This window comes from Pinus tabuliformis, chromosome 6 (genome assembly GCF_031772625.1).
Source record: "Pinus tabuliformis cultivar Carrire ecotype Pingquan chromosome 6, CPIR1, whole genome shotgun sequence".
Lineage (NCBI taxonomy): Eukaryota > Viridiplantae > Streptophyta > Pinopsida > Pinales > Pinaceae > Pinus > Pinus tabuliformis.
Genome location: NC_142292.1, coordinates 138,363,428 through 138,382,847, shown reverse-complemented (window position 1 = coordinate 138,382,847; position 19,420 = coordinate 138,363,428).

The window sequence follows — 19,420 nt, the reverse complement described above, 5'->3', positions numbered from 1 at the left end:
CTCCTGAAAGCATTCTTATGCTCTCGTCTGAGGCTTTTGCCTCTTTGTAACCTTATTTTTATTTCCTTTTAATAGAATTAATTTTAACATAGAAAAAAAAAACTATAAATGTTCAAATATCTATAAAAGATTTACATTAATATATTTAAAAAAAAAATTAAAAAATTACACATCTCATTCACATTCCAAATTAAAATGTTAATTATTTTTATATTTTATGACATTTTTAATTGCAATTATATATATATATATATAATATGTATGTTTAAGACAAAATTTTATATATATATATATATATATATATATATATATATATATATAATTAATTAATTAATTTTGTTTCAGATATGTATATTTCTTATTATAAAATATAATATATACTTTTAATGATTTTGATTGATCTATTTATGGATTAAGTTATGGTACCAATTTTGATTCAAAGGTTTATAAAAAAAAAATCTTAAACAAAGTAAAATAAAAATAAAAATCCATCAAAATATGATATCATAGGATCAAGTTTCAAAAAATAACGATTCAGAAACACATCGTTTACCGCGTACACGAAATGAACCAGAGTGTAACACTCGTATATAAAATGCCGTTAGCAAGGCACACTATCCAGAAGGATAGAATGGGCATTCGGATATGTAAGTCATACTTGAAAAAGAAAATGTACTAATCTGTATGTGTTATAGTTTTCGTGTATGGTTGATTTTGGAAATTTTATAAGATAAAAACAGTTTTTTATTAGGAATTTTAAAAAAATTGGGATGAAAATCATTTTTTTTTTTTTTTTTTTTTTAAGATTTATTTTATACTTACATTTGATTTAGTTTTCAAAATAAATATTATTACAAATTTTATTGACTTTTTAAGCCAACAAACTATGGTGATATAGGATTTTTTTTCATTTTTTAGCATAGAAATAAATTTAAAGAATTCTTATTAATCTCCTACCTTTTTCGGGTCTCATAGACCATATAAGTTTTATAGGAAGTTAATTATCATCATTATCATAATAATTTATTAATAACATGAATAACAAAACTACTATAGGTTCATCTTAGTTTTGGATCTATGAATCCTCTATAGGGGTCAAATATCTCAAAATGAAAATATATTTTTGAGTGCAAACTTGAGAATTTTTTTTCTCTTGTAAGGATTTGATCCTCTTTAGATTTTATAAATCCATAATTAAGATGGATCTGCAATGATTATTAATAATTTTATTTCTATAAATTTCACATAGATGTTCTTAATTTTAACTTTATTAAAACCTTTTAACAAGTTTTATAATTTTATAATTAATTATTTTAATGTGGTATATATATAGATCAATTGAAGTTATTTTGGGTGGTTGGACATAACAATTGTTATCTTCCCCACCTAAGTTCAAATCCCTAAAAGTGGCATGATGATGATTAATATTTTTGTAATAAGGAGGGAGTTTCCCTAAATAGTGAAAGAAGCTACATGATTTTATTTGGCAAAGTAAATCACTTGGTAGAGGGCATAAGCTTCAACATAGTTCTTTTTCATGCATAACCCCACTAATACTTTGCAACAAGCACCTCTCCTCCTCTCCCCATCCCTTGTATTATATGTATTTCACATTTATATATTTAAAGTATTTTTATTTTGAATCATTATTTAAATTTACTTTAGTGTAGTACATATAATGATTTTTTTCAAAAAAAATGTTTAAAATTTTATTAATAAAAACAAAATTACATATAAAACAGTTGAATTGAATCAATTTATTTTTTCGATTTCTTTTTTATTTTTATTACCTTTTTAATTGAGTTGAATTTATTTTTTCTTACTATTATTTTTCGATTTAATGCTTTATTTCATGAACCCTACAACAACACTTCCCTATTGAAAAAACATTAAAATTTTTCCACTCATTTATATTTAGTGCATTTTCTCTATATTAAATAGTAATTGGTCTCTATGGATGTGTGTTAAAATTACTTTATTTAATTTTAATAAGCCTAGTCTAACCTTTTATTTCAGAATTTTTTGGGTAAATTTTGCAAAAGAAAATTAGATAGTCTTAAGAATCTGTTGATGGTGTTGGACCCACAAACATGTTAGGGGATCTCCCCGGTAAGAAGTCCCAATTAGACCTCAAACAGTTTGGTGTAGGAGTCCTAGCAATGGGTCATACGGTATCGCCTTGACCTTGGTTTCGCACAAAGGCAAGTAAGATGTCCTTGTTGGTAGAAAGGGTGTGACATATGCAATAAGTCGAAGAAGGTGCATGAGAGGTTGTAACGTACAGAGGGTGACGTGAGTGCGCCCCTTGGAAACCTGTGATAACATGAAGGGAACACACGAGAAAATATGAACCACAACATGGAAGCCAAGTTAGCTAGAAATCCAAAGTGATGGTTAACTAACAACACATTTCAGTAAGATTCATACATACATATACAAAAAATAGCTACACATGCATGCATAAGCAAACAAATACATATATCATTTAGAGTACTCAAGGTAGCTGAAATATAATACAAAATATGCATGAAATTTGTGGGCTCTATTATATTAAGAAGTGTAAGTTCCAGTCATACAATACCTCCATGTCCAACCACTAGTTCTGATAGTGGAATGTTACACCCACAACTGCCTGCTCTTCCAAGAGATATACTAGCTCTGCGCAGTGGATAAGTCAAGGCTTGTTACAATACTATCCAAGCTTTCTCTAAGATACTCCTATTGGAACCTTGGCTGAACAAAAACCTTTACAATGAGTTATGAGGGGCTATTTATAGCAAAGGGTGGGGTGACCCTTGACATTCCCCTTGTGACCATCCATCTACCCTCATGACTCTTCAACTACTTTATGATTGTTACATTCAACTATCGACACTTGAACTTCCTCTTCATATGACGTTACATTACAATGCACTTGTGCCCATGTGAGACAAAATGGCTTGAGCAAGCCATGCAAGACATCAATGACACTCTGACCATTGTGGTGAGACAAACCCTTTGACATCCTCGTGATGGTCGAAGGTGGTGAGCTGATGCTAAGCTTGGTCATCCATGACGGTGCCTGTAGTGACAAACCTAGGGTGCTAGATTAGGCTAAATTTATTATCGACCAGGGTAAGTAACTTCGAGGCATGTGTCTAAAATCTATAGACATAAAGGATTCCTAACTAAGTGTTCATTGTGGTAGGTTACAGTACTTCTTTAAGAAAGGTTAATATATGTTCCCTATTACTTTAACACTCAGGTCACTCAACTCATCTAACTCTCCTAAAGACACTGTGTATTGCTAGACCGAGATTTTAATCCCCTTACAAGGATATTGTGCATAAAAGCTCTGTCTAGTTAACACTCAGCATCTAACACTCAACATTCATGAAAGATCAAAAGCATACTACAAATTTAAATACATGCAAACAGAGTCTATGAAGATGCTTTAAAAATATAACGATGGATCAGATCTCTTGCGAGATACGGTTCAATGATCTTAATGATAAATCATTTAAGCTATCACCATAAACACCATTCATAAGGATTTCTAATTAAATCAACGAAATCATAAGCATAACTCTAATGACTATGCATGCTATTCAATATTCAAAAGCTGCTAATGAAATGAAAATGATATTATACACGTCCATGCAGGGCCGGTCCGCGTTTCAATGGTATACTGGAATACACTCAAGAAACTAAGGTATTAACGCATGAAAAATGTTATAATGAAACCATGACTGTAATTGAGTTCTGGTATTAAGTTCTGAAGATCATACAAAAGCTCTGTTTTTAAAACGATATACAGAGATCAAAAACCATGTAACTGTCACCATATCCGTGTTTTTAAAAACAACTAATACCCGGCTTTCATTTGCATTGAATGTATATTCACTATGCAGCTGTTTCCACTTTTACTATGGAATGATTTTTGGGTCATTTCCATTCTAAACCAATTTCCAAAAAGAAACAAAACGAAACTGGTTTGGGGAAACTTATGGTTGTTGCTGCGTTTGTCACCAAAAAGGATGGGGCTTTGACCAGTGTTGACCGCATAACAAGGAGTGTTGGATTCGTTGTAGGATCGATGTTTCTCCATGCTTGTACATTCTAGTTTTCGTTCCTACCCCTTGCTTTACCTTCTCTATCATGCCACGTGTCAGATGATGAACCATTTACAGGATGTTGTAACTTCCTATAACCTTTTTATTAAAAACTCCTAATTTGTAACATAAAAACTCATAAATTAACTTTAATGCAAACTAACAACTATGATACTGTTAACTAATCAATTTCAAGGAATATAAGGGATCTATGGAGGAAAAGGGTAGGCAAATGATGATGTTTTTAAAAGGAAAAGATGGTAATGGAATGGTACCAACATCTCCCCCAAGCTTAATGAATTAGCATGTCCTCATGCTAATCCTGATGCGTTGCCTCTAAACTCTGTCCCTGCCTGCACCTCTGCTGCTTTCAACAATGCATCCATGTTCTTCTTAGCTTGGGCATCTTTCTCACTGTGGAGCTCATGCTTTGAACTCTTGTACTTCTCCTTGAGGGCTTTCTATTGGTTATACCATTTGGTTTCCCACTTGCAAATGTCAGTTTGTTCAACCTCGAGTTCCTTGATTTGCTACCTCAACTTCTCATTTTTCTGTTGAGTCTCTTTACTCTGTGCTCTTAGCATTTCATTCTCTTTCTTGATAACTTTTTCCAGCATGTTGGCCTCCATCAGTTCTTCGTTTAACTTTTCAATTTGCTTTTCCAGCTTCCTTTGTTTCTTAATGGCAGGTGGTGACTCTTTTTCTTGCCTATTGTTGCTTTCAACCTCCATCTCAGCTTCTGGTCCAGGTTGTGAGTGAGCACTGTTCTCAATGTCCATCAGTGCAGGTGAATTCGATTCTGGTTGGTCTTCTTGTAGCTGAGTCTTTTGTGCTCTCCTGGATCTTTTTGTATAGGTAGTAAAAAATTTATCTTGCTCTGCTTTCTGGGCATCCTCCTTTCTCATTTTCCTTGTCATCACACTACTAATGGGTGGAGGTACATTGCTTGATTTGTGCACAGGAATCTCTTCATCAATGTCGTGCATAAATCTCGAGTGTTCTTGCTGTACTTGCTCATTCTCTTCATCTTTGATTTGGTTGGCAGCCAAGAATTCCTTCCATGTTCTTCCTCTTCTCTGTAATTCATACTCAATAAGAATTTTAATTAGCCCAAAATGATATAAGCTCTTGTCCTCGTTACCTTTTTGCTTTTGGATGGTTTTCGACATTTTGGTTAGGCTCTGCAAGAGGAAATATGGTAAGCTAATAGTGCACTGCCCTTTTAAATGTAACAATAGTTTGATGTGGTATAAATAAACGATGTTGTAGCGGCCCTCACAAGTGACAAATTTTTGGATGACATACACCATTTCGTCCCATGGATGCATCAACTAGCTCCTAGGGACACCTTTCTTCCAATTAACAGATGAAACCCTCGATCTGGACATGAATTGGGTCCATGACTTTTCTTTGATTTTTTTTGTCTTGAAGTATTTCTCCCCTTTTGGGCTGATCCCTAAGGACTGTGCTATGATGTCTTTTGAGACCCTGAATGAAAAATTACCTATCCAGGCTTTCTCCCCATTGAATGTAAAGGAAAATTGTTTAGTGACTTCCTCATTGCTTCCATGAAACTTCTCCAAGAAGGGTAGCCATTGTTTTTCTTTTAGAATTGCAATGCAGTCATCGTGGTACTGAGAACTATCAAATGTGCTTGGCTCTACCCTATTAGTCATTTTGACAGAGAAATTTTTCTCTAACCCTCTTTGTTTGTTCTTACAAATTTAACAAAGGTATTTTGGTCTATTACCTTTGTCTTCCGCTCCACACTGCTGACCTGGTGGCACCCTCTGATCTTCGAAACTAGCTCCTTCAGTGACTTAAGTGATGACCAGATGACTGTCTTGTAATTATGGTGGAAGTCGAAACTTGTAAACCCAAATGACTGTGTTTTCCTTTCGTAGCACTTGCTACTCTCAGTCTTTGCTGTTGAAATCACAGAAGTCGAATTGATAATATAGAACAACTGAGAATGAAATGAAATTTTTTTAATAACCGACCCGACTCAATTCATAGCATATTCATATTTTATGACAGAGGAGTAGCTGTACCGGGTCGTATGATTACCATCATGAGAACGCTGGAGGCATGTATGGAGTGCTGGAGTATGATATCAGATAGTTGTTTGCATCATTCGACTTCGTCGGGTGGTTATGTTATAATTCGTCCGATTCAAACATAATGAACAAAACCGTATAGCATTTGGCTTTCAAAAAATTCACCACATGTCCCTCGTTCATTGGTACCTAGCTGAATAGAGATGTTGGACCAGCAATAGTGTTTGATTGGCCGATAAAGAGTTAATAACAAATGTTGGAAGGGTGATATGAGAGGGGATTGAGAAATCGTATGGAGAGTATGGGGATTTTAAAAATTGTATAATATGGGATAGGTTAGAGTGTTGGGAGATGATAAGGATTAAGAATATGATAAGGTGTGATAGGTATGTAGGTGTTTTAGAAATTGATCGTAGCAGTCATAGTCATCACATTTAACATTAAAAATTAATCTAAGAATTTAAATGTTAAAAATAAAGAATACATTACACTTTTATTGGTTGATCAAGCATTGAATTGGCATGCTAGGTAGGACTAGTCTTTCTTGACTAATCTTTGATGTTCATGACAGGTCCCTCTGAGATGAATTTGAATGCAATAGGTCCCTCTGAGATCTGGAAAATGTTTTTGCAGCTTCTTTAAATTCTAGAAAAGAACTTTATGTGTGAAGGTTCCTTGATCTTTGGTGTTTGATGAAGCCTCGGTGACAAGCAACCTTTGAATCTCTGTTGAAACTTTGTTGAATCTTTACTGAAGTAACTTGAGATAACAATCTCTTAACAGGTCCCTTTTTATGTATATTGAACAGGTCCCACTACTGTTGGTGCTGGTAACATGGTCTTCTGAGTAGAACAGGTCCCTCTGATTAGAACAAGGAGAAAAACAACTTCTTTATTGAAATCTGGAGTGCTAAAACAAACTCTTTGGAAATTTACAGTGAGGAGATGAGATAAGAAATCTTTGAGAATTTACAATGAGGAGATGAGATAAGAAAACAAAATTCTGATGCTTCTCCCCCACTAAAGCGTTGACTTGTCCTCAAGTCATTATTCAATTGATGAATCAAACAGGAAACAAAAAGAAAAGGAATTCTTACCAGCCAACGAATTGGTTTTCAAGTAAGAATTCTGGGTTAGAGTGTGCCAGAGTCTGGTTTTCACATCTAACCCATTTTTTTATTTGTTTTTATTTTTTTATTTTTTTATTTTTTTATTTCTTTTGAATTTCTAAATTGAAATGAAATGAACTAAGGCAGAGATACTATAGCTGAAGGCTGCAATATCTCAACTTCTCTCTGTTGAGATACAGTTTGAAGAAAATTTTGCTTGCTGATGGGATTATTGTAAAGTTTCAAGCGATGACCATTGACAGTAAGGGAGTGGCCTTCTCCATCAATAGTGATGAGCTTCACTGATCCATTGTTATAAACTTGAATGATTTCGTATGGGCCCATCCAATGTGTGGTAAACTTGGCTTTATGATCTCTGAATTTAGAATCAAAGAGTAAAGCCCAGTCTCCTTCCTTGAACTTCTTCTTCTTGATATGTGCATCATGCCACTGCTTCCTTTGTTTTTGCATGAGGATTGTTGTTTCCTCTACTTGCTGCCTCATTTCATCCAGCTCGTTCAACTACTTAATTCTTTCTTGTTGTGCTTCATTCAGATCAATTCCCAATTCTGCAGCCATCTTAAAAGTATGTATTTGAAACTCAATAGGAAGCATTACCTCTTTGCCATACACCAACTGATATGGTGTAAATCCTGTAGTATTCTTCCACATGATTCTATAAGCCCAGAGTGCATCTTTGAGCTTCTCTTCCCAATTCTTTCTGTTCATTGCCACAGTTTTAGTGATAATTCCTTCCAAAGTTTTAATTGTGGATTCCACCTGGCCATTGGCCTATGGATGGTAAGGTGTACTTCTTCTATGCTTGATTTGATATTTTTTTGTGATGTCCTTAACTAAATTTGAAGTAAATTGAGTACCTTGATCAGTCACTATCTCCCTTGGTACTCCATACCTTACAAAAATCTCTTCAAAAAGGAAGTTTACCATTGTTTGTTTAGTTGCTCTAACTAGTGCTTTTGCTTCAGCCCATTTTGTTACATAATCGGTACATACTAAGATGTACTTCTTACCATTGGAGGTTGGATTAATGGGTCCTATGAAATCTAGAGCCCATTTTTCAAATGGCTCTAGGTGCACTTGGGGCTGAAGTGGCATCTCATCTGTAGCTTTTGGCCTACCCATTCTTTGGCAGCTATCACAACGCTTCACGTACTTCTTGGAATCCTTAAAAATGGATGGCCAGTAGTATCCAAGACTAAGAATCTTGAATGTTGTTCGCTTAGCTGCAAAATGCCCACCACACGGTTCATCATGGCAATATTTTAAAATATCAATTATCTCATCATTTCTTACACATCGTCTAATAATCATATCATAACCATTGTAGAATAAATCGCCATTAATCCATGAGTATCGAGCACTTTGTTTGACTAACCTCTTCTTTCCCTTTGGAGTAAAGTATGGAGGTGTTCTTCCTGTAGACAAATAATTGGCCAAGTCAGCATACCAAGGATTCACTATTGAAATTGCAAATAGATTTTCATCTGGAAAAGAATCTTCAACCGGAACAACCTCACCTTGATTTTGCAGTCTAGAAAGAAAATCTGCCACCTGATTCTCCTTACCTGGTCTATCTAACACTATGATGTTAAATTCTTTTAACAATAATAACCATCTGGTAACTCTGCCACTAGTTACTGGTTTATTCATTAAATGCCTAATGGCAGAATGATCAGTATGTACAAAAACTTCATAACCGGTTATATAATGTCGGAATTTATTCACAGCATATATGATGGCAAGCATTTCTTTTTCTGTGACTGTGTAGTTTAATTCTGCAGGTGTTAGATTTTTGCTAATGAAATAGATGGCATAATGACAAGACTCCTCTTTTTGGCCCAATGAGGCACCTACTGCAGTATCAGATGCATCTGTAAAGATGTGAAATGGTAGGTTCCAGTTAGGTCCTTTTAAGATTGGTGTGGTTGACAACTTCTTTTTGAGTGTTTCGAATGCTTGCTGGCAATTCTCATTCCAGTTGAAAAGTACATCTTTGGCTAGAAGCTTAAACAAAGGTGAAGCTATTTTACTAAAATGTTCAATAAACCTTCTGTAATAGCTTGCATACCCAAGGAAACTTCTTACCTCTTTTTGAGTCTTCGGAATTGGCAAATTGACAATGATCTGGATTTTTGATGGATCAACTTTAATGCCTTGAAAATAAATATAGTGGCCTAATACTATCCCCTCGTTTAACATCATAAAGCACTTTTCATTGCTTAGGGACAAATCAGCTTCAATACATCTCTTCAGAACTTTTTCAAGATTCTCTAATGCATGCTCAAATGAATCGCCATACACTGAAAAATCATCCATGTAAACTTCAACGCAATCATGAACTAAATCAACAAAAATAGCTAACACAGCTCTTTGAAATGTAGGTGGAGCATTGCAAAGTCCAAATGGAAAAACATTATAAGCATAAGTTCCCCAGGGATAAATAAAAGTGGTTTTGTCCTGGTCCTCTAAGGCTATCCTGATCTGGTTGTAGCCACTGAAACCATCAAGAAAAGAGAATGATGATTTCCCAGCTAATGTGTCTAGCACTTGGTCAATAAATGATAGTGGGAAATAATCTTTGAGCGTTGCTTTGTTCAATTGTATGTAATCGACAAAAATCCACCCCTTACAATTTTTCTTGGGCACTACTACCAATGGGGATACCCACTGACTGTCAGAGATAGGATAGATAAAATTAACTTTCAATAGTTTTTGTAATTCCTCTCTGACAATATCCTGGAGCATGGGGTTCCTTCGTCTCTGCGATTGCCTCACTGGTTTGATAGTACTATCTGTATAAATATGGTGAGTGCATGTTTCAGGGTGAATCCCGTGCATATCGTTGTAGTCGCAAGCAAATGCTTTCTGGTATTTTCTCAATAATTGAATCAATTTCTCTTGCTGAGATGAGTCTAGGTGAGTGCCAATATTCAGAGTTTTTCCTGGACTAATCTCTATGGTCTGACTCTGTGTGTTTGTGATGGATTGAATGGGAAAAATATCATGGAATGTTGTTTGTAAAGATTGAATGGTGCATGTTTCCTAAAAATTTTGGGCTAAAAGTTCATCTGCAGCATGATATTTGTCATTTCTCAAATTTTCGGAAATATCAGGTTGAGAAAGGAACAATTCTACCAAATCATCATTATTATGTTCTTGAAAATCATAGATTTGGTTTATGCTAAAATCATATTGTACTTCTTCTTTATCATTGTATTTATCATCAAGCCATAAATTGTGTGCTACTGATGGTGATTGTGCTGATGGGTAAAGAGTGAGTTGTTTTCTTTCAGTTCCTCGTGAAATGATCATATTACCCGATCGACATCCTATGAATGCATCAACAGTTGCTAACCATGGTCTACCAAGGATGATATGGTGTCCTCCTAAATTGGATTTGGGTTGAAGAACTAAAAAGTCCACTCGATACTCCCAAGAGTCCAGTGAAACAATTATGTCCTCCAAAATCCGTTCAGGAATCACTTCAGACCTATTAGCAAGTTCTAGAACAATTTTTGTGTGTTGCAAATTTGTGAGCTGGAGTGTTTTCATGGTTTCAAGAGTCATGACATTTATTGCGGCCCCAAGATCTATTAAGGTGTTTGGAATATGTATGTTGTTAATGATTGTAGTGACTCTGGGAATACCATGATCAACATACTTTTCCATTGAGATGGTGTTTGTCATAAGGCCAGCTAAATGTCCAATAACATGAATGGTTTGTGGGTCAACCCTTTTCCTAGTGGGCTTCTTAAGGCACAGTTCTTTGATTGCTTTAGTATATATGGGAATGTCTTTTATGGCTCGTAGTAGTGGAATTTTTATATAGACATTCTTGAGCTCGTCTAAAACATCAAACTGTGGTATAGACATTGGAAGTTTTGTTTGGACCAATCGGTCTGGAAAAGGTGGTGGATGCAATGGTTGTATTTGTTTATTTTTGGTGTCATCGTTTTGTTTTCTTTTATTTGCAGTTTCATTTTCATTTTCTTCATTTTCTTCTTGTTTGTCAGCTGTTGGAGATTCTTAGTGAAGTAGCTTACCAGACCTCAAATTGATATTTTGCAAGGGTAATGTGGGATATGAGGTTCCCTCATCTACATTGTAGGCTGGCCTCTCTACTTTGTTATTTGGATTTGGTACAGGTTGAGCAGGGATTTGAGTAGGTCTGGGAGGTTGTGAGTTAGATGGAAGTTGTAATTGTGGTGGATTTATTGGTGGAGGAGCAGGCAATGCTTGTTGAGTGGGTTGAGGTTGATGTGGTGTTGTGGTCGCCAATAACCCCCCTCTTTGTTTGGTATTAGCAATAACATCAAGCAAAGGGGGACCCTTAACAAAAAATCCCAAAAATATTTTTATCAAATTTTTTGTATTTAACTCCCTAAAAGCTATATCACATCGCAAAGAGAGAGTGAAGCGTTTTCCTATGCGCATAAATAAGCTGCAAAGAAGCGATGCGACATTCATCGCATCGCATATTTTGAAAGCGCCCTTAAAAGAAAATCTAAGGAATCGCCGACGGCCGATATGCGACGTCGCATATCGCAACGTCGCAAAAGCAGCACACATTGATCAAATGAAAATTGCAATCTTGCGATTTGCGATCTACGATCCTACAATCTGCGATCTTGCGATCTGCGATCTGCGATGAATGAGACTATTAATTGCTGCAATGCGAATCGCAGAAAACCACTCATCGCAAATTTTCTTCGGCATGATTTGTAAACCCAAAATTGAGCACGCACCTTAAGGAAAATTAATGATTGCACGCGTGAGTATCCAAAGATGATCGTGTTGCGTTTTTCGAAGAGTCAAGTCATTATGAGTGTCATGATTATGCATTCATTAGGACTTAAAGCTTTCATGTCAATCTTTTCGTCAATTCTCTTTTCCTTTGCGTGAACTGTAAGGCAGCAACTAATATAAATCTATATGCAGGAAACATCTAAGGAAAAGGGGAAAGCGCCAATACTAGAAGAACAGAGAGGAGATGCCTTCGCAGATGGATGCCGCATGCAGCAGGGCCGCGGATTCCAGAGTATCACTCAACAGACACTGATGAAAATAGACTATCCAAGACTCAGAGTCAAAGGCGCACAAAAGCAGCATGTTTGCAAAAGATCCTGAAGCTCAGATTGGGTAAAGCAAAAAGAAAAACGCTGAAGAGGGAGGACGCTCCAGAAAAGCCTGGAACAAAGAACGGAAGCAATTTTCAATACGGAAGATTGTCCAGGCAACGAAATCCCTAACTCATTGAGTCATTCGCACGGCCGGAAACCAAAATAGCAACAGCACAATCAGTTTGAAAGAAATCTGGGTTATACTAAGTATACACACAGCAAATACACCCAGCCAGAGGAAGATTTTCAAAAATATCTTCTAGTTTGTCAGAAAGAGGTGCCAGCTTTTGTTATTTCTACTTTTATCGCTCGAGCAAAAGAAAAAGACAACCAGCCGACTCTTTCCAGGCGAACCTTTCATTGCTTACAGCACTAAGGAGCAGATACAGAAACGGTTAGAAATTAGATTCAATTTTTAGAAATAAATTTGTTTTAGTAAAAGGGCGGTCATTTGAAGCCGTTTCCTAAATTTGTGTAATTAAGATTAGTTAGTTAGTAGTATTTAACCCTTCTCATGGCATTTTGAGAAGGGTCCGGAAATTTGTCAAAAAACTTGTCCTCAGAACATGCACTTTTGCACCCTCGGAGGGGGTTTTTGATGAATGGATGGATCGAGATTTATTTATGTTTGCATTTTAACGTCTGCTACTGATGTTGCACTTCTGTACTCTTAGTAGATGTTAGAAGTAAGTAGAGATAAATCGTTATTGCTTGAATTTTGTGAGTGAAATCAGTCATAAATGGTACTTTTATCTCTTGATTAATTTCTGCTCATATTCTTAGAGTGATATACAGCTGAGTTGTTTATATGTTAATGTATGAATGTGTGGGTTACCATTTGGCACTTTTGTACGGTGGAGTCATTTGTTTGTGCTTGACATATGAATAACTGATTATGCGATATGTTGTTCACAACTATTTTGCCTAACTTCTTATGCAGAATGGTTTATCTTAATTGATTTATATTCTTATGATAGCTGAATGATCTTTATTACCAATTGTTTTATGAAATCTTTTTTAGATCGCATAATGAAAGAATTCTACCCTGGGTTAGTATAGATTAGATGTGTTGTTTTTGTTAGATTACGGTAGCATAGAGTCAGTTTAGATTCTAGAATTAAATTAGCTTAAAATTACCTCTAGATTAGCATCATCAAAATCTATACACACACACACACACACATCTTTTAGATTGGGAAGTTGGTCCCATTATCCCCAGTCGGACCCGCTACACCAAACAGGCAAGGAGCCGCCAACCAGGTTCCCGACCAGGTGGGTATCCCCCTTGTTGTTGACCCGATTTCGAGGCCCTCAACATATTTGGCGCTAGAAGGAGGGCACGAACTATGAATGGCAACTAAGTCAAAATCTAAATGCCATTCTGAGAGTAAATCACCCTCATCAACTCCCCCGACTTCTCCAGTATGGTTAAACCCGGAGTTAGAAGTCGCTCTAGTATCCGCCGCTGCTACCTACTCTAATATATCAGACCAACTCATTATTGAACCCCATGAAATTCAAATTTTGATTCGCAAACTCCAGGGATTCTCTATTTTTTCTCATAGGTCTGATAAATCTAACAGCAGCGTGACTTCGCAGTACAATCCTGCTCATCCCCTGACCAGATTGAAGAGTGAAAAATTTGGTATTCAACCAAGTGAACTCCCTCTCCCTACTAGGAAAGGAGCAAGGAAAACACCGCCAGAGTCTGACCGTGAGACTCTTTCATCTACTTCGTCGATTTCAACCCCCTCACCGCGAAGTCAACCACGCACATCCTCATCCCAAATCACTCATCCATCTTCCACAGCCCTTCCTCTTCAATGATAAAAGATCATAATACCTTCATCTTCTCAGCATCAGGGACTGTCTTCTGCACTTTCATTAACTAGCGGCTCAACGATGGCCCAGTCTCCATGGAACAATCCTGGGGCGGTTTTAATGCCTCCACCCCTGAGCCCAATACCGGCCCATCCTGAGAAATGGCTACCTAAATTCAATCCAGAAACAGGCATGCTAGCTAAAGAGCATATCAATAATTTCATGCTTTCTGTTAATCTCAACGGAGTTACTAACGAAGATGCTGTCGTCCGACGTTTTCCTTACACAATGCAAGGAACAGCCGGGTCATGGTACTTTTCGTTACCTTCCGGGTCCATCACAAGTTGGGACACTTTTCAAAGTCAATTCCTCACCAAGTTTGGTGATGACAGATCAATAGCGACATTGATCAATGACCTATCTAATCTTAAAGCTGAGGCTAGGGAACCCATTAAAGATTTTAATTTACGGTTCAATAAGATCCTCAACAAAATTCCCGCTGCTTCTCAACCCAGTGAGGAAGTAAGATGTGAATGGTACATCACGGCCTTACCGTCAAACTTGGCTATCTTCGTAGATAGGGCAAACAAGACGACCTTAGTTGAAAACTTAACTGAGGCGTTAGCAGTAGAAAAACGCGTAGTTGCCCTAGAAAAGAGATCTGCAATAGAAGAACGCAAATCTAAGAAAATCTCTTTCAAAGAAGACACCAAGAAGAAGCAAACGAAAGATCCTTTCGATATGGAAGGATTACAAAAGGTGTTAAAGGCCATGTCCAATGAGATGATTGATATAAGAAAATAAGTAGCAGAAACTTCTTCAAAAAAGCCTTACAGATCTTTTAAAAGAAATCCTCCCATGGAGGTGAAACCGCCCAATGCTGTCTCAAACGTCGAATCTGAAGAAGAAGAAGAAGAGGAGAATACCACTGAAGGGCAGACCGATGACGAAGAAGTTGTGGAACTACAAGGAATGTGGGATTTCATCCTCCCACAAGAAGAGGATCAAGAAGCATTTCCGGTTAGCACACGAAGCAAAAATCAACTTGATCCTCCCCAAACTACCCCTAAAAAGGAGGGCGCAAGCCCTGCAACAAAAGATAAGGTCGCAACAAAGAAAACAACTGCTAGAGCGACCCAATTTGGCCCTATCCAATCAGATCAAGCACCTCCATCAAGAACACTGATAGTGTCGGATGAAATGGAGTATAACATTATCGATGACATGAAAAAGACTAGGGCTAATATCACTCTTTACGAATTGAGCAAATTGAAACATCAACAGAAAATAATGATGAAAGAATTACATGCCGTGCCTACTACATCTCTACCTACAGCTGTAGCTTCCCACAACATGGGAAGACCTCCAACCAACCTGATCAATAAGATTGATCCGAATGATATTGGTTTGATTGGAGGAAGGTCAAGATCCCATACTCCCCCTTTTCTTCTCACTTATGAAATTTTCAATAAAAACGTGCACAATTGCTTGGTTGATTCTGGTGCTTCAACGAATATTTTACCCAGATCAATATGTGCCAAATTGAATGTTCAGCCTCAGAAATCCGCAGTGCGCATAGTTCAACTTGATCGATCTCAAGTCGAAGTGATTGGTGAACTTAACCAGGTGACCATAAGATTATCGTCTAACCCGAAAGTATGTCAGGTTATCGATATTCTAGTAGCTGATATCCCTGAATTCTATGGTTTAATTCTTAGTAGGGATTGGTCCGAAAAACTCCACGGATATTTCTCAACCGACTGGTCGCACATGTGGTTACCCTACAATGGTAAACCCAATCAAATAAAGGTTGAACGAGAGTTGTACCAAAAGTACATAATGACTGAATTGGAAGGAGAGAACGAAGCAATAGCATACAACAGCAGTATCATAGGAAATTACTCGGTAGATTCTTTCCTCGGCAATTTCAATGCTCACACCTCAACTTACTTAGAAAATTCAGTTTTGTCCCAAGTTGAAAATTTTTCCCAAACTGATGATTCAAAGTGTTTTAATTTTTTAGATAACTCTGTAAATACATCTTTATTTTGGAAATTATATTTTCATGGCTCTAAATCTAACGAGGGAGCAGGAGCAGGATGCGTTCTGATTAACCCAGACGGAAACAAGATCATGCTTACATGCAGACTTGAGTTCAATTGCACAAACAATACAGCGGAGTATGAAGCCTTGGTGCAAGGCCTATACAAAGCAATCGGGTTGAATGTTAAGTATCTTCAAGTCTTTGGAGATTCTGAAATTGTCGTCAAACAGGTACGTAACACCATACATGCCTGTCAAGTCATTTAAAGCACTATCAATCTTTAGTTCAAGATCTGACTTCACATTTCATATCATTCAATATTTCATCAATCCCAAGACTCCAAAATGCAAGCGCAGACCTGTTAGCTAACGTAGCCTCTAGACTTATTCCCTCCGAAGATTTTAGTCCCGATAGGTTTTCAATAGAATTAATCTTTAGACCATCCATCCCTGACAACATCACCAACTGGAGAGTATTCAACAACGATCCAGACATTGTAAATTTCCTCACTTCTGAAGGATCCTACTCAAATCAAATAATTGACGAAGACCATCATGATCACCAAATTCAGCAAAATAGCACTGATAATGCTATACCTAAATCGGTGGTTAAGTTAGAAGATTTATATGATTTGAAGAGTCGTTTTAAAAGGTCTGCCAATTCTAAACTCTACAGTTCAACTCTGAATTATGAGTTAGTGAACCTAGGAACCGATCAAAAGCCGCAAAACGTTAATCTAGGCCACGGCCTAGCCCCTGAAGAAAAATCAGCATATATCCGTCTTCTGAGACAATACAAAAACGTTTTTGCATGGAATTATGATGAGATGAAAACATACAACACTTCTATCATTCAAAACACTATCCCTATGACTGACAATGAAAAACCTGTCCAGCAAAAGCTCAGAAAAATCCACCCCAACTTAGAAAGTCAGATAAAGACTGAGCTAAATAAATTGTTGAGAGCCAGAATAATTTTCCCTGTCAGACACTCCAAATGGGTATCCAATATGGTACCCGTTAGAAAGAAGAACGGAGATATTAGAATCTGCATTGATTTCCGGAACCTCAACAAAGCCTGTCGGAAAGATAATTTTCCCCTCCCACCTATGGAGCAAATACTACAGGCAGTAGCGGGCTCAGAATTAATGTCTTTCCTGGATGGATTTTCAGGATACAATCAAGTGCTGGTACATCCCAATGATCAGTTGAAAACCACATTCCGAACCAAATGGGGCACATACACATATCGGAAGATGCCATTTGGTCTGATCAATGCCAGCGCTACCTTTCAGAGAGCCATGGACATCGCGTTTAAAGGTTTAGTCAATAAATCGGTAGTGATTTACCTGGATGATATAACAGTGTACTCCAAGAAGCGAAGCAACCATCTCAAAGATTTGAAACAAATCTTTCAAAGATGCTTAAGGTATGGGATTTCACTTAACCCAAAGAAATCTTTTTTCACATTAAGTGAAGGGAAATTGCTTGGATTCATAGTGTCGAAATCTGGTATTCACATTGAACCTGACAGAATCAAAGAAATTTCCGAAATATCCATACCCCATAACAAAAAGGCCAAGCAATCTTTCCTTGGACAGATCAATTTTGTAAAAAGGTTTGTCCCGGATTTTTCACGTATTATTTCTCCTTTACAAAATATGATAAAAAAGAATTCAAATTTTAAATGGGGTCAAGATGAGCACGAAGCATTCAAATTGATCAAACAAGCTATCATCAACGCTCCATCTTTAGCTACCCCAAATTTTTCAGAATCTTTCATCTTATACACTTTTGCCTCAGAGAAATCTTATGCCGCAATTTTAACTCAAGTAAATCAAGAGGAGGCGGAAGCTCCAATCGCATTCTTTAGCTCGAACTTACAAGGTGCTGAACTCAATTATTCAGACATGGAGAAATAGGCATATGCTGTTTTCAAAGCGATCAAATGTTTCAGACCTTTCTTACTTAAGTCCCATACCAAAGTCGTAGTACCGTTTCCAGCGATAAGAAACCTTTTGGTACAGAAGGATGTGGGCGAAAAGAGAGCAAATTGGATTACCGTTTTACAAGAATACGATCTTGAGATCAAACCAGCAAACATCGTGAGAGGTCAAGGCTTCTGCAAGATGTTAGCTGGAGCATCGCAAATTCCTGAGAACTCATCTAAAGAGGTACATACGTATGAGGTAAGCCTAAACGACGCAGAATCATTATATGCAGATACCATTTATTATCTTAAGAACGGGTATGCTCCATCACACCTGGATCACACCAAGAAAAGAGCTCTGAGGTGGAAAGCTAAACAATACTAGCTCATAAATGATGTTCTGTTTAAAAGGAATTATGATTCTGTACTTCTTAGGTGTCTTGAGAAAACTGAATCCGAAAAGGTTTTGCAGGAACTCCACGATGGACCAGCAAGTGGACACTATGCTGGAGAAGCTACTGCGCATAAGATCTTACGTGCAGGATATTATTGGCCCACATTGTTCAAAGACTCATACAATTACGTAAGCAAATGCCAAATCTGCCAGACCACTGCGGGGAAACAAAAGAAATCATCCATGCCACTACAGCCGGTTAACATCGAGCAACCATTCAGCCAATGGGGCTTGGACATAATAGGTGAGATCGTTCCTCACTCTTCTAAGAATCATAGGTATATCCTCATGGCAACATATTATTTTTCTAAATGGGTAGAAGCAGTTCCTCTCAAGACAGTTAATTCTGAAAATGTTATTGAATTCATAGATCAATTTATCATCACTAGGTTTGGATTGCCAACGGCCTTAATGTTTGATAATGCATCATACTTTTCTGGAAATGCAATCACTGAGTTTGCACTAAAAAGAGGGTTCAAACTGAAATATTCTGCCAATTACTATCCGCAAGGTAATGGGCTGGCTGAATCGACAAACAAAAACCTAATCAGGATTATCAAAAGAACAGTCGACCAAAACCAAAATAATTGGCACAAAGCGTTGGTAAATGCTTTATGGGCAGATAGAATCACGAAGAAAACTTCAATCGGCACTTCTCCTTTTAATTTAGTTTATGGGAAAGAAGTGGTTCTTCCAACTCACTTAGTCATTCCCTCTTTGTCTTTAGTACAACACATCGATGAAGTATCTACTTCCTCTTTACAATTGAGACAAA